The 23625-nt window shown below is 37.3% G+C and overlaps 1 non-coding gene across 1 annotated transcript; it reads right to left on the reverse strand.

Annotated features, from left to right (window-relative positions):
• Positions 1-5195: 5195 nt before the first annotated feature.
• On the reverse strand, positions 5196-5329 carry LOC125999766 (small nucleolar RNA SNORA51). Its single transcript, XR_007492237.1, has one exon. It is a non-coding gene; the product is annotated as a small nucleolar RNA SNORA51 (small nucleolar RNA).
• Between the last annotated feature and the right edge of the window lie 18296 nt (positions 5330-23625).

Here is a 23625-nt window from a genome sequence, read left to right on the forward strand (position 1 = left end):
AGAGTCAAAATATGGAAGATGATCAAAGAACTCAAAGAAAGTATAGAAGAGAACACTAATAAGAACCAAGAGAATATAAAGATAGAAATGAGAAAACTCCAAACTGAAATTTCAGGTCAAATAACAGGTCTGAAAAACTAAGTAAATAAATTGAAGAAAAACATGGATGAGCTTTCCCACGGGTTAACAGCAGCTGAGGACAGAATTAGTACACTGGAAGATGAGATGAAGAACAACTTCATACAGCAGAAGAGACTGGAAAAATCCTTAAAGCAAATGATCAAACAATGGGAAAATTACTCAAAGAATGGGAACAGATGAAAATAGAAGTCTATAATAAGCTCAACAGAAACAACTTAAGAATGATCGGAGTCCCAGAGACCCAGGAAGAAAATCTCCAGAAAGAATCAACGGTCAAGAACATCATTAAAGAGAAACTACCGGAGCTAAAGAATACATGCAATCAAATCCTGCATGCTCTAAGAGTACCAACTAAAAGAGACCCCAGAAAAAACACCCCAAGGCATATCCTAGTCACAATGACAAACCTCATAGATAGAGACAGAATTCTGACTGCAGCAAGATCAAAAAAGAAATTACATTCAAGGGAACATCCTTGATATTTACCGCAGATCTGTCACAAGAAATACTCAAGGCCAGAAGGCATTGGTGGGACATAGTGACAAAACTCAATGAAAAAAATGCTTCACCTAGAATACTGCACCTAGCAAAACTCACTTTCAGGTTGGAAGGAAGAATACATGGTATTACAGACAAATAACAGCTCAGAAACTTTACAGACTCAAAACCAGTATTAAGAGAAAAACTAAAAGACCTACTTTAAGACAAGACTGACCAACAGAGACACCAAACTTTGATAGAAAAATGGCACTAAATCCCAGGACATTTCTTTCTCTCAATGTCAATGGACAAAATGCACCAGTTAAGAGACACAGAGTGGCTAAATGGATCAAAAAAACTCAATCCAACCTTCTGCTGCCTACAAGAAACGCACCTGAATAGTCAGAACAAGCAAAGACTCAAAATAAAAGGCTGGAGGAAAATCATCCAAGCAAACAACACCCATAAAAAAGCTGGAGTGGCCATACTAATTTCAGATGATGCAAACTTTATACTCAGGAAAGTTATAAGGGACAAAGATGGACATTTTGTACTAATCAAGGGATTAGTACAGCAGGAAGAAATCACTCTCCTAAACATACATGCACTGAATATGGTCCAGCAAAATGTTTAATACAATTGTTGACAAATTTGAAAAATAGTATAAATAACAACACAATAATTGTGGGAGACCTCAATACGGCATTGTCAATACTTGATAGGTCACCCAGACCGAAACCCAACAAGAATGTACTAGACCTGAAAAGAGAAATGGAAGAAAGAGGCTTAGTAATATATATATAGGACACTCCACCCCCAGAAACCAGGATACACATTCTTTTCTAATGTACATGGGGCATTCTCCAGTATAGACTACATGCTAGATCATAAAACATACCTCCATAATATCAAGAGGATAGAAATTTTGCAGGCTACCTTCGCTGACCACAAGACCCTGAAATTATATGTGAACTACAAAGGGACACAGAAGAAAAAGTTTAATACCTGGAAGTTAAACAGCCTAATACTAAATAATCAGTGGGTCTGAGATAAAATCAAAGAGGAAATCAAAACCTTCCTGGAAACAAATGACAATAGAGACACAAACTATCAGAACTTATGGGACACAGCAAAAGCGGTACTGACAGGAAAATGTATAGTTTTGCAAGCACACATCAAGAAAGAAGAAGGGGCATACCTGAATAGCTTAATGATGCAGCTCATAGAATTAAAAAGTGCTCAATAAAAAGAACCAAAAATAGGGAGACAGAAGGAAATAACAAGGCTGGAGCAGAAATCAATGAAGTGGAAACCCAAAAAACAATCCAAAAGATCACCAAAAGCAGAAGTTGGTTCTTCAAAAAAATAAACAAGATTGATAGACCACTGGCAAAACTAACAAAGAAAGAGAGAGAAACATGATAACCAGTATTAGGAATGAAAAAGGAGAGATAACTACTGATATGGCAGAGATTCAAAGGGTAATAAGAAACTACTTTGAGAAACTCTATGCCACTAAAAATGAGAACCTGGAAGAAATGGATAAATTCTTAGACTAAATAATCTTCCACGGTTGAATGAAGAGGATGTAGCATATCTAAACAACCCCATCACTACTGAGGAAATTAAAACAGTAATCAAATGTCTACCCAAAAACCAAAGCCCAGTCCCAGATGGATTCACTAATGGATTTTTTCAAATCTTTAAAGAGGAACAACTATCAATCCTGGCAAGAATCTTTCATGAAATTGAAGAAATGGGAACACTTCCAAATAGCTTTTATGAAGCCAATTTCACCTTGATACCTAAACCTGACAGAGATGCTACCAAAAAAGAAAATTACAGACCAATATCGCTGAGGAACACAAATGCAAAGATCCTCAATAAAATTCTGGCAAATAGGATTCACTAAGTCATTAAGATAACCTACTATACAAGTAGGTTTCATCCCAGAAATGCAAGGATAGTTTAACATGCGTAAATCGATCAACATAATACACAACATCAACAACAAGAAAAATAAAAATCACAAGATCATATCAATAGATACAGAGAAAGCATTTGATAAAGTCCAACACCCATTCTTGATCAAAACTCTCAGCAAGATGGAAATGAAAGGAACCTTTCTCAATACACTTAAGGCCATCTACAAAAAGTCAGGGGCAAGTATTATCCTCAATGAAGAAAAACTAAAAGCTTTCCCTCTAAATTCCGGCACAAGACAAGGCTGTGCTCACTCACCACTCCTATTCAACATAAAACTGGAAGTACTTGCTATAGCGATCTGGCAAGACAAAGATATCAAAGGAATCCAAATAGGAAAGGAAGAAGTCAAGCTCTTGCTGATTGCAGATGACATGATACTCTACTTAGAAAATCCTAAAGACTCTACCAAAAAGCTTCTAGAAACAATAGACTCATATAGCAAGGTGGCAGGCTACAAAATTAACACACAAATATCAATGGCCTTCTTATACACCAATAGCAATAAGGAAGAAAAGGACATTAAGAAAACAACCCCATTCACAATAGTGCCACACAAACTCAAATATCTTGGAATCAATTTGACTAAAAATGTGAAGGACTTATACAAAGAAAATTATAAAACTCTGCTCCAAGAAATAAGAGAGGACATGCAGAAATGGAAACACATACCCTGCTCATCGTTTGGCAGGATTAACATCAGTAAAATGGCAATACTCCCCAAAGCAGTGTACAGATTTAATGCGATCCCTCTAAAGATACCCATGACATTCTTCAAAGAAGTGGATCAAGCACTTTTAAAATTCATTTGGAACAATAAACACCCTAGAATAGCTAAAGCAATCATTGGAAAAAAGAATATGGGAGGAATTACTTTCCCCAACTTTAAACTTTACTACAAATCGATAGTTATCAAAACAGCATGGTATTGGAATAAAGAGAGACCTCAGATTAGTGGAATAGGCTTGAATACTCTGAGAATGTTCCACAGACATACAAGGAGCAAGAAATCCTAAATGGAGCAAAGAAAGCCTCTTCAACAAATGGTGTTGGCATAACTGGTTAGCCACTTGCAAAAAATTGAACTTAGAACCCCAGTTAACCTCATGTATGACGGCAAAATCCAAATAGATTAAAGACCTCGATATCAGACCCGAAACCATAAGATATATAGAATAAAACGCAGACAAAACACTCCAGGACATTGAGACTACAGGCATCTTCAAGGAGGATACTGCACTCTCCAAGCAAGTGAAAGCAGAGATTAACATATGGGAATATAGTAAACTGAGAATCTTCTGCACCTCAAAGGAAATACCGCCCAGGATACAAGAGCCACCCACTGAGAGGGAGAAACTCTTCACCCAATACCCATCAGATAAGGGGCTAATCTCCAAAATATACAAGGCACTGACAGAACTGTACAAGGAAAAAACATCTAATCCCATCAAAAAATGGGGAGAAGAAATGGACAGAAACTTTGACTAAGAAGAAATACAAATGGCCAAAAGACACAAGAAAAATGCTCCACATCACTAATCATCAGGGAGATGCAAATTAAAACAACTATGAGGTACCACCTCACACCACAGAGATTGGCACACATCACAAAGAAAGAGAACAAGTAGTGTTGGCGGGGATGTGGAGAGAAAGGAACTCTTATCCACTGCTGGTGGGAATGCCGTCTAGTTCAACCTTTATGGAAAGCGATATGGAGATTCCTCCAAAAACTGGAAATCGAGCTCCCATACGATCAAGCTATACCACTCCTAGGAATATACCCTAGGAACACAAAAATACAATACAAAAATCTCTTCCTTACACCTATATTCATGACTCTGGAAACAACCAAGATACCCTTCAACAGATGAATGGCTAAAAAAAAACTGTGGTACATATACACAATGGAATATTATGCAGCTGTCAGGAGAGATGAAGTCATGAAATTTCCCTATACATGGAATCTATTATGCTGAATGATATAAGACAGAGAGAGAAACATGCAGAATGGTCTCACTCATCTATGGGTTTTAAGAAAAATGAAAGACATTATTGCAGTAATAATTTTCAGACAGAAAATAGAGAAGGGCTGGAAGTTATAGCTTACCTTATGAAGCTCACCAGAAACAGGGATGAGTTTTGTTAGAGAAATAACTACATTTCGAACTATCCAAATAATGAGAATGTATGAAGGAAATAGAAAGCCTGTCTAGAGTACAGGCAGGGGTCGGGTGGGGAGGAGGGAGATTTGGGACATTGGTGATGGGAACGTTGCACTGGTGAAGGGGGTGTTCTTTACATGACTGAAACCCAAACACAATCATATAGGTAATCAAGGTGTTTAAATAAAAATATATTAAAATATTTAAAAAATAAATAAAATATATAAATTATATATTATACTAAAATATATAAAGTATATGTTACATATACATTAATAGCTGTATAAGGGAAAGAAAATGACATCAAATACCTCCTCACTATATTTAAGAAATTTGACATAAGTTACAGATCTTAATATAAAAATTTAAGGTTAAATAAAAAACCATTAATCATCTTATTAGCAAAAGCTAATATAAAATTTTCTGTTTTTTTTTGTCCCCAATTCACAATACAGACCAGGCAAAGGGCCTGGATTGAGGTGTATATGGGGTGCACTTACTGTACCTCCTCTTTCTATACAGTCAGTGTAAAGAACACAGCCTGTGGTAAGAATTGGGAGGCATTATCTTTTCTTTTTGATTTTTTAAAATATTTTATATATATATATCTATATATAAATCCTTCACCAGTGCAACATTCCCATGACCAATATCCCAAGTGTCCTTCCTCCCCACCCTACACTGGCCTTTACTCTAGACAGGCTTTCTACTTCCCTCATTCAGTCACATTTTGTTATGATAGTTCTCAGTGTAATTATTTCTGTGACTGCACTAAATGATCCCTGTGGTGAGCTTCATGTCTGGAGTAGGACTCTTCAGTCCTCCTCTATTTTGTCTCTGAGAATCATTACACAAACAAATGAAATCATTTTGTCTTTGACAATCATTACACAAACAAGTGAAAGCAGAGATTAACAGATGGGAATATATTAAGCTGAGAAGCTTCTGCACATCAAGGAAATAGCGCCCAGGATACAAGAGCCACCCACTGAGTGGGAAAAACTATTCACCCAATACCCATCAGATAAGGGGCTAACCTCCAAAATATACAAGGCACTGACAGAACTTTACAAGAAAAAACATCTAATTCCATGCAAAAATGGGGAGAAGAAATGAACAGACACTTTGACAAAAAGAAATATAAATGGCTAAAAGGCACATGAAAAAATGCTCCACATCACTAATCATCAGGGAGATGCAAATCAAGACAACTGTGAGGTACCATCTCACGCCATAGATTGGCACACATCAGAAAGAATGAGAACAAACAGTGCTGGCGGGGAATTGGAGAGAAAGGAACTCTTATTCACTGTTTGTGGGAATGCCGTCTGGTCCAACCTTTTTGGAAACCGATATGGAGATTTCTCCAAAAGCTGAAAGTTGAACTCCCATACGATCCAGCTAGACCACTCCTAGGCATATATCCTAGGAACACAAAAATATAATACAAAAATCCCTTTCTCACACCTATATTCATTACAGTGTTGTTTACAATAGCCAGACTCTGGAAACAGCGTAGATGCCCCTCAACAGATGAATGGTTAAAGAAACTATGGTACATATGCACAATGGTATATTATGCAGCCATCACAAGAGATGAAGTCATGAAATTATCCTATACATGGATCTATATGGAATCTATTATGCTGAATGTAATAAGTCAGAGGGAGAGAGATAAACACAGAATGGTCTCACTCATTTATGGGTTTTGAGAAAAATGAAAAATTTCAAAATTGAAAAATTCTTTTATGTATAAAAATTACAAAGAAAATACTCAAAGTCCACATATCTAACAAAAGACATGTTGAACAGATAGTAAATCTGGTCAGGTACCTGCCTTACATGTGACCAACCCAGGTTTGATCTGACATTCATGTAGAACTCCTTTCTTTGTTTGTTTGGTTTTGGTTTTTTGGTTTTTGGGCCACACCCGGTGATGCTCAAGGGCTACTCCTGGTTCTGCACTCAGAAATCACTCCTGACTCGAGACCTTATGGGACGTTGGGATTCGAACCACCGACCATCTTGGATCCACTGCGTGCAAGGTAAACGATATAGCACTGTGCTATTGCTCTGACCCCATCAAATAGAGCTCCTTGACACTGCCAGAAGTGATTTATAAACAAAAATACAGAAGTAAATCCTTAGCACTTTAAAGTGTGACCCAAAAACAAAAAAAAATGATTTGTAATTAGAAAAAGTGGATTATTACTAGAATTAAATAACAAAGAGAAATAATCTATTAAATAATATAGAAATTAGTTGAAGAAGTATTTTGAAATATAAGGCATAAGTATGTTTTATGAGAAAAATAAAAGGTGTTCAAGATAATCCTCAGATTAAACATAAATACAAAGATATTTGATATTTCATACTCATTACAAAAGATAAACCTAAAATTACTGAAATTTACCAAATTTTGATGCACACCAAGAATAGCTAGATTTATCATAACTCACTTAGAGGATGTTCCATTCACTTGAAAATGTTTGAAAATTTCTTAAAAAACACATGTCCACACTATTACCTGGTCTTCTTTTATTAAATGGTTAAGAGAAATGAAAATATCAGTAATTTAAAAAACGTTTCTTACATTTTCAAATAAAAGTTTTCCATGTTATCTCTAAACTGTAAACAGTTCAAATGTTCATTAACAGAAACCCATTTAAAAAATTCTGGTGTACTTATAAAATGGAGCATTATTCATCAATAAAAGTGACTGGGCTACTGATACATGCAATAATATGGAATATCAGATTATCCAAAAGCCAGCACAGGAGCGAAACCAATAGTGCAATGTGTAAGATTTGCACGGGGCTGGCATGAGTTCAGTCACCCCAGATGATCCTGCATGCCCTGCCAGGAGTGATCCCTGTAGACAGAACCAGAAGTAAGCCTTCTTCCAGGTGTGGCCCCCAAACAGAACAAAACAAAATTCCAGCACAAATGGTACTTATTATTATGGTTCCAATGCAATATTGTGAGAGTTGAACCAAACATGGCAGTTGTCAGAGGCTGCTCTTGGCTTTCTGCTCAGGAATCAATGCTGGCTGTGGCTCAGGGGACCACATGAGATTCTGGAAATTGAACAATAGCAAACTATGTGTAAGTCAAGAGCCTTAACCACTATAATATATCAATGGACATATTCAATTGAACACAAAATAAAACATAGTGCTAGGGCTATAGGTCACAGAAGATTATTACAAAACAAAATAATGAAACCTTTTGAAAATAATGGAAATAGTATCTATCTTTTTTGTGATAGTGGTTTTATGATTGAACGCACTTGTCAAAACTCATCACACAGTACACCCAAAATAAAATTTACTGTATGTATTATACCTCAATAAAATTATTTTAAAGGCCAACAATAATTTTTCCATAGGGAAAGTTTCTGAATTTCTGTTCTATATGGTTGGAGAGTAAACAAAGTAGATTCATTTAACTACTAAAAATAAAAAGTGTAAGATATGTGGTCAAAGGTTAACTCTTAGAAAATGAAATATAGATACCCATATCTCTTTTTTTTAGCTATAATTTTTTTATTTAAACACCTTGATTACATACATGATTGTGTTTGGGTTTCAGTCATGTAAAGAACACCACCCATCACCAGTGCAACATTCCCATCACCAATGTCCCAAGTCTCCCTCCTCCCCACCTGATCCCCGCCTGTACTCTAAACAGGCTCTCCATTTCCCTCATACATTCTCATTATTAGGACAGTTCAAAATGTAGTTATTTCTCTAACTAAACTCATCATTCTTTGTGGTGAACTTCCTGAGGTGAGCTGGAACTTCCAGCTCTTTTCTCTTTTGTGTCTGAAAATGATTATTGCAAGAATGTCTTTCATTTTTCTTAAAACCCATAGATGAGTGAGACCATTCTGCGTTTTTCTCTCTCTCTCTCTCTGACTTATTTCACTCAGCATAATAGATTCCGTGTACATCCATGTATAGGAAAATTTCATGACTTCATCTCTCCTGACAGCTGCATAATATTCCATTGTGTATATGTACCACAGTTTCTTTAGCCATTCGTCTATTGAAGGGCATCTTGGTTGTTTCCAGAGTCTTGCTATGGTAAATAGTGCTGCAATGAATATAGGTGTAAGGAAGGGGTTTTTGTATTGTATTATTGTGTTCCTAGGGTATATTCCTAGGAGTGGTATAGCTGGATCATATGGGAGCTCGATTTCCAGTTTTTGGAGGAATCTCCATATCACTTTCCATAAAGGTTGAACTAGATGGCATTCCCACCAGCAGTGGATAAGAGTTCCTTTCTTTCCACATCCCCGCCAACACTGTTTGTTCTCATTCTTTGTGATGTGTGCCATTCTCTGGGGTGTGAGGTGGTATCTCATCGTTGTTTTGATTTGCATCTCCCTGATGATTAGTGATGTGGAGCATTTTTCCTGTGTCTTTTGGCCATGTGTATTTCTTCTTTGTCAAAGTGTCTGTTCATTTCTTCTCCCCATTTTTTTATGGGATTAGATGGTTTTTTTTCTTGTATAGTTCTGTCAGTGCCTTGTATATTTTGGAGATTAGCTCCTTATCTGATGGGTATTGGGTGAATAGTTTCTCCCACTCAGTGGGTGGCTCTTGTATCCTGGGCACTATTTCCTTTGAGGTGCAGAAGCTTCTCAACTTAATATATTCCCATCTGTTAGATACCCATATCTCTAATCTCTTACACATTCAACCCTACTCACAGGAGAAAAAAAGCATCATGCTTTTCACACAAATGCCCATCACCTTCATATAAAATATTACATCTTACTAAAACAGAATGTACTTTGAAGTGAAGCGTCATGCTCCAATTCCAAGGGATTGGGGAATCTTGGGTCTGGAAGCAAAGAGATAGAAAATAGTCCACACAGATTGAAGGTAATGAAACAGGTTCAGGAAAATTACATCACAAGCCTTCTGCTAGCTAGCAAGAGATACCAGACGGCATATCAACCACCTGTGGAAAATAAAATGAAAGCAGTTTCTCCCTGAAACCCAAGGTCTTTATTTAAAAGAGAAAGACCAGGTAGGGTCTTTATTTAAAAGAGAAAGAACAGGTAGGGTAATGGAAAAACCCAGAAGTAGTCCCTAAGTGACAAGTATCAGCAAAGAGAAATAGTCCTGAATAGAATGAAAACCTGCTACTCCCACAACTCCCCTTCTTAATTTTATAGAAAATGCATAAATATGAGGTCAAACAAAGGTCAAACAAAATTTTTGTTTCAAAGTTTTTTAAAAAAAGGAAGAAGCCCTTATCTACAAGATAAAAAGATGGAGATTTCACAGACAAGGTGGTGATTTCTAAAACTTATTGATCATCAAATTTAAACCAATATTGTTGCTGCACTTTTACAATATGCTGTGCAATGACACTTTTCTATTTCACCATAAAGGTTAAAAACCGAGAATAAGTTGTATTCTTCAGGGTTGTCTTTAGATTCCATAGTGTATTGTGACAAATCAAGGTTTTTAAAAGGTAAGTCTACATAAGTCTGTAATTTTTTTCATCTGCTTGCCTTTGTAGGAAGAACACTTTAGATTTATTAGAGGCTCAGTTGACAGTTTCCAAATTTCTTTCCTTTTTAAAGAATTTCAATGTGCATTGCAGTGACTGCAATAAACCCAATTATTGTCTTTCAGTTCTACTTCTTTGAAAAATAACTTAAGGCAATCTTACTATATGCATTTATCTGTAGATGTCAAAGGAAAAGAAAATGCATAAAAATCTCAAATTTCTGAGATTTTTGGTGATAGGTGAGGCACTGAACTGTGGGCTTAAACTGACCTTGGAAAAGTGTGACAATAATATACTCATTAAACTGTGTCTCTCCCAGTTTTTTTCTGCTTTTAAGTCAACAAAATAATGACTATTTTCCTCTTTACATCTTTTCTGTCTATCAGCTTTGTTCAAGTCTTGATGAAGACCATCCATCAATAGAAGTAGTTCATGAGCTCCTGTTGATTGTGCCTTGTGAAATGGCCATAAAGCTAATGGTTATCTTAAATTATTTTGGTTTGATATACCTGTGTTTTCCTGCCCACAAAACTGTTATAACTTTATCAAATTCTTCTGCCACTTTGCAGTTATGTCACAATGGATTTAACCTATTAATGTCCTCCTTGTAATGGTTCTGGTTAAAATAATTAGCCAAACTTGGAATTTTACATTGTCATATTGATTCCATGTAATACATGTTTCCTAAATTATAAAATCCAGTGAGATCTGGACCAGTTTCATCATCTACAGAACAGAGGTTCTGGAACTGGTCATTTTCAATCCTGGTCATCTTTGCTTCCTTATGAGGTATTAGCTTGTCCCAGTTACCTATTAAGGTCATAGTTGGCTTTCTGCTCTCCTCCTATAGAGTAGTCTGTGTTGGGTCTTGGGGGGAGGCATGCAATCTTAGGTTTGGAGGGTTCCTTATCATTTACCAGTGTCTGAGTTTCATCACGTATGAGAATCCTGTTTCTGACAAGTGATAGTGGAACTCAGAATTCTTGGGCAGGATTGCTATCTGTGAAAACATAAGCATATTCTTTTCCTGAATGAGGGGATTAATAGAAATCCATTCATTATCCATTTTTACCCAAAGGGTGAGTTAATTGTTTGTTATACCTGTGCATTATCTTTAAATTGCCTTTTTAAAACTGATTATGGATATTCTTGGAGTAAATTCAAGAAGTTTATTAAAATAGTGCTAATAAAAAAGATCCATTCATGGCATGCCCCTTTTCCTGTATTTTAATAATTGTGTTTTGAGGGTTCTATGAGCTTTCACCTATGCCTTGTCCTTGAGGGTTATAGGGGATACCAATGATATGTTTAATTTGCTATTCTTTGAAAAATAATTGAAAATATTTACTGGTGTAGGTGGGGCCATTGTCCATTTTATGGATTGTGGAATGCATATGACATAAAAATATTGTAACAGGAATATGTAAACAACTTTAGATCTTTCAGAAGTCATTGTAGTTGCCCCTATAAAATGAGAATATGCACCACATGGAGAAAGGTATTTTTGGAAAAGTTAACATGTATAATATCCATTTACCATAATTCATTTGTCTGTAAACCTCAGAGGTTGGCCCCATATACATGTGATCTTTTACGCAAAGGCACAGAAATGGTACATTTATTGACAATCTGTCTGGTTTGCCTCCATGAAATATAACAGTTCATGTGCAAGCAGCAGGCATTTTTATGAAGAGTTTCATGATCTTCTAAAGATTATTTAAATATTGGCATGTGTAAATGGCAAGCAATTTCATTTTCTTGAGCCCTGGGAGGCCAGAATAAGGTCTTATGTGTGTGATGAAAATTGGCTCAGAAAGTTTTTGTAATAGGGCTTGTAATTGCTGAAGAAAATTGAACAACCATATATGCTGAATCACTTCTTATGTTGTATGGGTCTGAAACATTGAATAGCATGTGAATTAAGGCAGCAAGTTTCTCTTATTGAATCAATGTGTAATTTGTAGATACCATTATATTCAGTGATGGACCAGTGATACCGCCTTTTCCTGTTGAAATACACCAATGCAAAACAAGGAGGCATAAGTTATATGGAAAGAGTGGATAATTGAAGAGATTACAAAATCCGTCCTTCTGAAAAAATTCCAGCAGGATAATGGGAGGATATTTCTCCTGAACAATAAGATAAAGATCTTTGAAGAGGCTCACTGTGTGGTTATATTCATTCTAATTTCTACTTTGGAATTGGCAGGACTATTATTTCAGGATCAAAACTTAACAAAGAAATTGCTCTACGACTTGCTTAGATGACAAGAATAGCAAACAATGCTTAGTAGGGCACAAATATGCAAGGTTGTTTGTTCTGTAAATAAACTCATTCTAAAGGCCAAGACAACTGAGAAAAAGCTCCAACTGGAGATAGAGGAGTTGCTAAAAATTAATAGCCACACATTATCTCCAGGCATAAACCTGGAAATATAGGACTTTTGGAGCTGTTCCATGAAGATCTCTAATTATTTTGGATTTGAGTTAAACACCTGGGGCTATTTAAGTCTGGATTTCCTACCAGTGTGCTGAATAGGTTGCTGAGTTCAGAGTTTGAAATTCCAAGGGAGAGAGTGATCCAATTTATGTCACCAGAGAATTTTTGAAAATCAAGAATCCTAAGACTTTCCTGATAGAGATTTCTGGAGACACATTGAAGTACAGTCCAAAACAAAACTCAGATATTGAAATGAGAGAAATTCTAAATATTTTCTGTGACTATTTTTAAACCAGAGTCTGAGGCAAGTGATGAGTTATTCATACAGACATTGTAATTATCTATCCCTAGAGCAAGCCAGAAAAATATCTGCCATGACCAGCCCCATGTAATGAACTCTGACCCTGAGACAAAGGCTAAGGGAAAAAAACGGACTCAAGAAGCCTTAGCTGTCTGTACCCACAAGGGAGGCACTAGGCCTTGAGAGATTCTGGCTGCCTGTCCAGGAAGCACTCAGGAAAATGGGGGAAACTTATGTGGCTGTCTTATAAACTTTATTTGAGACATAAATTCATTAGCATCCTAAGGACTTTTCTTTTAGCCTCTCTTAAAAGTAATGCAGATTTCTGTAAATACACTGTACCACAGGCAGTTGTGTATGCACAAATAATTCTTTATTAGTCTTAAAAAATTATCAACCACCACCAAACCTAGCTTTGCTGTTAGCCTAAGTGCAGTCATATTAAGGGTTAATATTTTAGCTTAGCTCAGAATGCATGAACTGGTACAAGATCAAAACAATATAAAAACACCAGTCTCTGAAAAATTACCTTGCTAGGAGGTCCAGATGCCTCGCCCAAAGAATGGTTTCAGAACAGATAGTAGAGGGTAACTAACAGTTATGTCTGTAAGTATGATGCCTTGACAATAAATTTAGTATAAGTGTTCTGCTTTAACTCATACAAAATGAACAAAATTTCAAACTTGATTCTAAGTGTCTGATCACCTATATAATCTCCAATGTCATACATAATTACCTTTGTGTCTCTGGTTTAGCACAGCCTGATGCAAATACCTTCAGTATAATAAAATAAACATGTCTAGGGAAAATTTTCACAATTTGGGCATAAGACCATATGGGACACTGGGGGATTGAACTGCAGTCCGTCCTGGGTCAGCTGCATGCAAGTCAAACACCCTACCACTGTGCAACTGCTGCGACCCCTGTTTTCACCTTTTTTTAAAGGTCCGAATTGTGTGCAGGAAAAAAAGAACCATTATTTCTTTAAATGGTCTGAATCTATAATTTCCAGTTGAACAAAAATACCTTTAATAGTCAGACTGCTTTTTCCCATTATTAAGCTCACAGTTCCTGAAGGAATAGGCCCTTATATGCCAGATCTTAACTTGAACAGGCACTGGGCTGGCATTATTCTAATTTCTTCAGGGCAGGGAATGTCCAGTGCATAGCTTACTGAAGTAGCTGGATTTAATGAGTTTATGCTTTGGAGTTCACTTGTCCTGGGATAGGAAGCTCAGTTGTGAACAAAAAGGATTCCCTGATTTTGTGGTGCCTAGGATTGGCCCCTAACCCAGTTTCCCAAGACTGGAAATCAGTTCTTGACCTTGAGGGGCAGGTCCAGGAGTAATCCTACAGTCTCTTCATAAGTGCCCCTTTTGCCACCGTTAATGCACCTGGTCTGAACTCGTGGAACTGCGTTTGGACCCCTTCCCCAACTACTCAAGAAACGACAAGAAGATGTGAAACTATCTCTGGAACAATTGAATCTTTTGCCACACTTATACAAATTCCAGGTGGTCTCCTTGGATGAGGTTCACCATGTACTTCGAAATAATAATTGGATCCTTTCTGGTTCTTCAGATTTTGCCTCTGTACTGAGTAGTTCTCTAAATGAACTTAAAATTGAATGCCTCAGTATTTCTCCAAGCATGTAGAAATCCTATGATATCTTTTCTATCTCTAATTGGACATAAAATGAACTGACACTTTTCATTAGTATTTTCAAAAGCTAATGTTTTTGTCAGAAGCTGTTGTATTTCCTTGCTTTTAACCTGTTTGCAGATAACATCAGTCAGTTTCCCCAGAAATGATTCATATGGCTCCAAAGCAGCCTGAAAGTTTTTGTCAAACTGCTCTTAAATTCTGCACCAGCAGCAACCCTTCTCAAGCACACAATGCAAATTCTGACCAGTTCCAAAACAGCATAGAGTAAAGTCACCAGCTTGTGGGTGGTCTGAAAAATCCCTTTGCCCTATCAAAAGCTTGTAAGACAACTGAACTCCTGTAACCATCCTTCCGAATGAACTAGGTTATTCATCTTGGTTTTAGCTTCATCAGGATACCAAATATATCACTGTATTAATTTAGAAGACATCTGACATGTTTTAGCAACATTATTAAATTCCTGAGGGTTCCACCACCCACCATCACTCCAGGTAGTAAGTAATTAAACACAAAACAGAGAAAATGTACACTATTCAAAGCAGGCCTTTTTTTAATTAACCTTGAGTTCCATATTTAAGCCCACATAGGTTGGAGGTTGGTTGTTTTCCTGATGGGAGGGATCCAGTTCTGGGTCTGAGCTTGTCTCATACTCTCTACATAGTTTCTGGGTTGGGGGAGACGGGCAAATTTACAGATACGTTTTTTGATTCAGTGTCCCATTGGATTCTTGCTAGCTATTTCCAGCATTTGTTTCATCTGGTATACTCATATGAGGGACTAACAATTCCTCTGACCTAATGCCAGGGGAAGGTGGTGAGTTACCAGCTTGAGGCTTTTGGCTTGAGCATGTATCACTACTAGGAAAATGCTTTTGTTTCTGAAATGAGAGGTATTTCAGAAATAATTGGAAGGAAGTATTTCAGAAAACTTGATTTTGCACCTCTCATTGCAAAGTCTTTATAATGACAATTAGAATCACTACCAGAATAACTGATATATAAATTACTACTTCAGGTTTTTGTTTTGTTTTTGTTTTAGGCCACACCCGGTGGCACTAAGGGGTTACTCCTGTCTCTGCACTCAGAAGTCACTTCTGGCTCAACCATATGCGGACCATATGAGACACTGGGGATCAAACCCATATACATCCTGGGTCAGCCACTGCAAGGCCTTACCTCTGTGCTACCACTCCAGGACCTACTTCAGTATTTTATCTTGATTGTTGGAATAAAGAATTTAGCAATATACATGAAGAAAAGTCAGGATCCCACAACCAAAAGCAAGCCATTGTCATAACTTTGATCCAAATAAGAATAAGATTTTTTTTTATCAAAGGAGGAATTATACACTTGAGTAACCATGAAATCACCCAAGAGGGCATTTCAATCAGTTGTAGGCCAAGTCCCTGTCCCAGGTGAAACAGTGACCTCCTGCCCCAATCCCCAGGAATTGGAGAAGCTGAGTCTGGAAGCAAATGCTAACAGAAAATAGTCAACGCAGATTGAAGGGAATTAAATAGGTTCAGGAAAATTACACCACAAGCCTTCTGCTCACTAGCAAGAGATATCAGCAATCAGACCGACCCTTTGTGGAAACAAAACTGAAAGCAGTTTTTCCATGAGAACTGTGGTCTTATTGGGAAGATAAAGATCACCCCCAAGGGTGGAGAAAAGTAGGGTAAGGGTCCAATCTAGAGGCATTTCTAGTCCCTGACAGACAATCACCAAAAAGAAAAATCATCCTGAATAGAATGAAAAACCGTTACTCCCACAGTTGCTGTTCTGTTTGTGTTCCTCTGAACTATAAATCTCATGTACCTGGAGCCAACCCTTGAGGTCTAAAGACAAATGAATTATGATAAAAAGATGTGAATCATATCAATTTATTAACAAACAAGGCATATCTACATGCATTTATTGATACATATTTTCATTTTATATGGGCACTCCTATGAACCCCTAGAAAGAGCAAATGCAGTGTTACTTTTTATTACAATGCTTTTCTGTTACAGACGTTTCTAATACCATTAAAACAGATAAAGAACCAGCGTATACCAGAAAACCTATTTAATCTTTTTGTAACAGTGTCAAATCAATTATATTACAGGAATACCTCAAAGACAGGTTATTGCTGAACGTGCACATAGAATTCTTAAATACTAAATATTGAAAAGCAAAAAAACAGTCCTTACAGCCTCATCTCTATTGTCTCTGGGCATTATTACAATAATGTTCTTAATTTATCTTAAAACCCATAGATGAGGAACTGGAGCGGTGGCGCAAGTTGTAAGGCATCTGCCTTGTGCACCCTAGCCTAGGATGGACTGCAGTTCAATCCCTTGGTCCCCCAAGGAATGATTTCTGAGCGTATAGCCAGAAGTGACCGCTGAGCATCGCCGGGTGTGCCCCCCCCAAAAAGAAACAACAAAAAACATAGATGAGGCTCACAATATGAAGCTCATCACAAAGAGGGGAGAGTGCAGTTAGGAAATGACTACACTAACAACTATCATGACAATCTTAATGAGTGAGAGAAGTAGAATACCTGTCTGGAATACAGCAGGGGTTGGGAAGGAGGGAGGGGGGCATTGGTGGTGAGAATGATGCACTGGTGAAGGGGCATGTTCTGTTTATGACTGAAACCCAACTACAATCATGCTTGTAAATATTGTGCTTAAACAAAGATTTTATATGTAAAAAAGAAAGCATAAAACGGGGGTGTCTCCACTTGATATTCTATCTTTATCATTGTTTTCTCTAAATTTACTATATCCACCACAAGAACCCTGAAAAACACTTCCAGGAAGACCTACAAGCTAAAAAGAAAAATTATTCACCTATTTCGGTGAAAATTGACATACTGGGTAGCAGGGCATTTAGTCATCAGAGATAAAGGCTATGCATATATTTTTATGGAGAATAGTCCCAAAGAGAAAAACTATGGGCACCACTATGTATTACCAGAACTCTTCAACCCTGAATACAGTCATCAAAATGTAGTCATTAATTCTCTTTTTGAACAAATCAGCCCAATTTTGTTATTGTTTCCCTATCCTCTGTTAGATAGATATAGAGAATAGAAACTCGATTATCCCCCAATGCCCTGTGTCAGCAAGAAGTAGCGAGAACATCAAGTTGCCCAAATACCTAACCATCAGAGCTTTCACTTCAAGATAATTGTAGGTTTAGGTTCACTGTTTTGTAAAATTTTCAATAACTCTCTGCACTTTATTCTATCTAGATAATTGAGGTCTCAAATTTTCTCTTTTTCAGGCTATTCTTATGCTGCATTTATATAGAAAAATATATCTAGTTATGGTGAGTTGAATAAATTGCTATAGTTGCTTTTTCTAAACTTTTCTGTTTCCTTGGCAATGGAGTGCCATATCTGCCCAGAGTGAAAGAACTGCTGCTTACTTGTAACCTTTCTGAACCAGCTTGGATCAGCTTCTCTATGATCCTGAACTTACAAAGAATTTGGCAACCTACTGATCACTCTGCACAGATTGATGTTATCATTAGCTGCAGCCCTTCTGAGATGACCTACCAGAAACTTGATCAGCAGTTTGGAACAGTATATAGACACAATTCTTGCCCTAAAAATTTTAACAATATATAAACAAAAGGAGAGGTCCTGGATGACACTTCCTTAAAAGGGTCTGTCCCTTTAAGCAAAGAGAAATCTGATAAATAGAAATTCCTGGTAACTCATTTAGAAGCACTTGTCCAGGGATATAAAAACCCCATATATAGTCTTGTGCTGGTGGCTGTTTTCTCGTGGCAGTTTCTCCTGATTATTTCTCCTGGAAGCTGACTGGATTTGCCAAGTGGCTTTGCTGGGAGGGCTGTTGTCTGGACTAGTGGTTTCTGATTAAAGGCTTCTAGTTTCCCTATTCACTCTGTTCCCTATTAAGCCAGATCTTGAGGGGGAAAAAAAACTGTCTAGCCAGAGTTGTTTCTGCTTGGCCTCAGGCAGAAGGCATCTTCTTGAAATAGTGATTTTTTAATTTTATTTTAAAATATTTTATTACCGAAGGGAAACTCCTCCTGCGCCTGTCTGCCTGTGTTTCTGAATCCCTGAAGGTCTCCTCAGAGGCCTAGGGAGCGCACCCCCCAAAGCATAGATCAATCTAAACAGAACACAAAGACAGAAATCAGAAAACTCCAAACTGAAATAACAGATCTGAAAAAAAAAAAAACATTGAAAATCTCAATGAATGGCCTCGCCAGCAGGGTATCAGCAGCTGAGGAGAGAATCGAAGTACTGGAAGATGTGATGCAGAAAAACTCAAGACAACAGAAGACATTGGAAAAGAACCTTAAGACAAATGAACAGGCAATGGAAAAAGTACTCAAGGAATGTGAACATATGAAAATAGAAGTCTTTGATAAACTCAATAGAAACAACATAAGAATCATTGGAGTCCCAGAGACCCAGGTAGGAGATCTCCAGGAAGGATCAACTGTCAAAGACATCATCAAAGAGATACTCCCAGAGTTAAAGACTACATGCAATCAAATCCTGCATGCCTGAAGAGTACTAGTTAAAGAGACCCAAAGAAAAATACCCCAAGACACATCCTCGTTACAATGACAAATCCCACAGAGAGAGATAGAATACTGAAAGCAGCAAGATCAAAAAGGGAAATTACATTCAAAGGAGCATCCCTAAGACTTACTGCAGACATGTCACAAGAAACTCTAAAGGCCAGAAGACAGTGGTGGGATATTGTGACAAGACTGAATGAAATGTATGCCTCACCGAGAATACTGTACCCAGCCCGACTCACGTTCAGGTTTGAAGGAAGAATACATAGCTTCATAAATAAACAACAGCTCGGAAACTTCACAGATTAAAAAAACCAGCCTTAAAGGAAAAACTGACAGGTCTACTTTAAGACAAGAGAGACCAACAAACACAGCAAACTTATCTACAAAGATAACATTAAATCTTATGACAATCATCTCCCTCAATGTCAATGGACTAAATTCACTAAATAAAAGACACAGAGTGGCAAAATGGGTAAAAAAAAGATTAATCTAACCTTCTTCTGCCTACAAGAAACACACCAGAATAGTCAGAACAAACATATACTCAAAATCAAAGGCTGGAGGAAAATCATCCAAGCAAACAACACCCTCAAAAAAGATGGGGTGGCCATATTAATATCTGATGACACCAAATTAATACTCAGAAAAGTGGTAAGGAACAAATATGGACACTATGTACTAATCAAGGGATATGTGCAACAGGAAGAAATCAGACTATTAAGCATATATGCACCCAATGAAAGGCCAGCAAATTATTTAATACAATTACCGACAAATCTGAAAGAAGGAATTAATAATAACACAATAATTGTGGGAAAACTCAACATGGCCCTATCAACACTTGATAGGTCAACCAGACTGAAACCCAAGAAAAACATACTAGCCCTGATAAGAATAATAGAATATATATATATATATATATATATATATATACATACATACATACATACATACATACAGGACACTCTATCCCAAAAAACCTGGATACAAATTCTTCTCCAATGTACAGGGGTCATTCTCCAGGATAGACTACATGCTGACACATAAAACATACCTCCATAAAATCAAGAGGATATAAATCTTGCAGGCTAGCTTTGCTGACCACAAGGCTCTAAAATTAGATGTGAACTACAAAGGCACACAGAAGAAAAACTTTGAAAAAATAAACAAGATTGATAGGCCACTGGCAAAACTCACAAAGAAAGAGAAATCTGATAACCCATATTAGAAATGAAAAGGGGGGATCACAACAGATATTGCAGAGATCTAAAGGGTACTCAGAGACTACTTTGAGAAAATTTATGCTACTAAACATGAGAACGTAGAGAAAATGGAAAAATTCTTGAACACTTATATCCTTCCTCATTTACGTAAGGAGGATGTAGCAGGATGTTTGAGGATGTTTGGGAACACTCCAAAACAACTCTTATGAAGCCAACATCACCTTGATACCAAAACCAGACAGAGATGCTGCCAAAAAATAAAATTACTGACCAATATCCCTGATGAATGATGATGCAAAGATCTTCAACAAAATCCTGGCAAATAGGATCCAATGCATCATCAAGAAGATCAAACACTATGACCAAGTAGGTTTCATCCCAGGAATGCAAGGATGGTTTAACATCCATAAATCTATCAACATCATACACAACAACAACAAGAAGAAAAATAAAAATCACATGATCATATCAATAGACGCAGAGAAAGCATTTGTTAAGGTCCAACACCCATTCTTGATCAAAACTCTCAGCAAGATGGGAATGGAAGGAACCTTTTTCAATCTAGTTGAAGCCATCTACCACAAGCCAGTGGCAAATATTATCCGCAATGGAGAAAAACTAAAAGCCTTTCCTCTAAATTCTGGTACAAGACAAGGCTGTCTGTTCTCACCACTCCTCTTCAACATAGTACTGGAAGTTCTTGCTATAGCGATCTGGCAAGAAAAAGATATCAAGGGAATCCAGATAGGAAAGGAAGAAGTCAAACTCTCATTGTTTGCAGACGACAGGATACTCTACTTATAAAACCCTAAAGACTCTACCAAAAAGCTTCTAGAAACAATAGATTCATATAGCAAGGTGGCAGGCTACAAAAATAACACTGAACTCAATGGCCTTTTTATACACCAATAATGATAGAGAAGAGATGGAGGTCAGGAAGGCAATCCCATTCATAATAGTGCCACACAAACTCAAATATTTTGGAGTCAACTTGACCAAAGACGTGAAGGACCTATACAAAGAGAACTATAAAGCCCTGCTCCAAGAAACAAGACAGGACACACGGAAATGGAAACACATACCCTGCTCATGGATTGGCAGGATTAAAATAATTAAAATGGCAATACTCCCCAAACCATTATACATATTTAATGCGACCCCCTTAAATATACCCAAGACATTCTTCAAAGAAGTGGATCAAACACTTATGAAGTTTATCTGGAACAATAAACACCCTCGAATAGCTAAAGCACTCCTAGGAAAAAGGAAAATGGGAGGCATTACTTTCCCCAACTTTAATCTGTACTACAAAGCAATAGTTATCAAAACAGCATGGTATTTCAATAAAGACAGACCCTCAGATCAATGGAATAGGATTGAGTTCTCAGACATTGTTCCCCAGACATACAATTACCTAATTTTTGACAAAGGAGCAAGAAATCCTAAGTGGAGCAGGAAAAATCTCTCAACAAGTGGTGCTGGCAGAAATGGTTAGCCACTTGCAAAAAGCGAATATAGACCCCCAGTTAACATCATGTACAAAGGTAAAATCCAAATGGATTAAAGAGCTTGATATCAGACCTGATACCATAAGGTATATAGAACAACACGTCGGTAAAACACTCCATGACATTGAGACTAAAGGCATATTTAAGGTGGAAACTGCACTTTCCAAACAATTGGAAACAGAGATTAACAGATGGGAATACATTAAACTGAGAAGCTTCTGCACCTCAAAAAAATAGTGCCCAGGATACAAGAGTCACCCACTGTGTGGGAGAAACTATTCACCCAACATCCTTCAGATAAGGGGCTAATATCCAAAATATACAGGGCACTGACAGAACTTTACAAGAAAAAAACATCTAATCCCATCAAAAAATGGGGAGAAGAAATGAACAGACGCTTTGATAAAAAAGAAATACAAATGGCTAAGAGGCACATGAAAAAATGCTCCTCGTCACTAACGATCAAAACAAAACAATGATGAGATACCACCTCACACCACAGATATTGGCACACATCACAAAGAATGAGAACAATCAGTGCTGGCGGGGATGTGAAGAGAAAGGAACTCTTATCCACTGCTGGTGGGAATGCCGTCTAGTCCAACCTCTATGGAAAGCGATATGGAGATGCCTCCAAAATCTGGAAATTGAGCTCCCATTTGACCCAGCTATTCCACTCCTAGGGATATATCCTAAGAACACAAAAATACAATACAAAAACCCCTTCCTCACACCTATATTTATTGCAGCACTATACACAATAGCCAGGCTCTGGAAACAACTAAGATGCCCTCCAACAGACAAATGGCTAAAGAAACTGGTACATATATACAATGGAATATTATGCAGCCATCAGGCCAGATGGTCATGAAATTTTCTATACATGGATGTACATGGAATCTATCATGCTGAGTGAAATTAGCAGAGGGAGAGAGAAATAGAATATTCTCACTCATCTATGGGCTTTAAGAAAAATAAAAGTCATTTTTGCAATAATCCTCAGAGACAATGAGAGGAGGGCTGGAACTTCCAGCTCACTTCATGAAGCTCACCACAAAGAGTGGTAAGTGCAGCTCTAGAAATAATTACACAGAGAACTACCATAATCATGTGAATGAAGGAGAGAACTGGAAAGCCTGTCTGGAGTATTGGTGGTGATGGGGTGGGATGGAGGGAGATTTGGGACATTGGTGGTGGGAATGTTGCATTGCTGAAGGGGGTGTTCTTTACATGACTGAAACCTAATCACAATCATTTATGTAATCAAGATGTTTAAGTAAAGAAAAAATATTTTATTACCTTTTAGTTGATACCATTGACATAACATTTAAGATAATGGTGTTGCTGTACAAAGTTAAGACACAGCAGTGTCACCAAAGTGTTATTCTATGACCTTCTACCCCAGGCACATTGTTAACTCTAAACAGAATTTCCTTTCCTTCCAACCATAATTCTATTCTTTTTGGTTGAAAGTTGAGATTTTGATATCTTGGCACCTCCCTCAGCACCACTCATGTTTTTGAGACACAACACACATGTTTGTTTGTTACTTCCAGTCAAACTACTCAGTAGGTTGGATATAAGTGATAGTTTTATTCCTCTCCTACCAGGCTCATATGGCATGTTCAAGACTATTCCAGTGCCCA

This window comes from Suncus etruscus, chromosome X, assembly GCF_024139225.1.
Source record: "Suncus etruscus isolate mSunEtr1 chromosome X, mSunEtr1.pri.cur, whole genome shotgun sequence".
Classification (NCBI taxonomy): Eukaryota; Metazoa; Chordata; class Mammalia; order Eulipotyphla; family Soricidae; genus Suncus; species Suncus etruscus.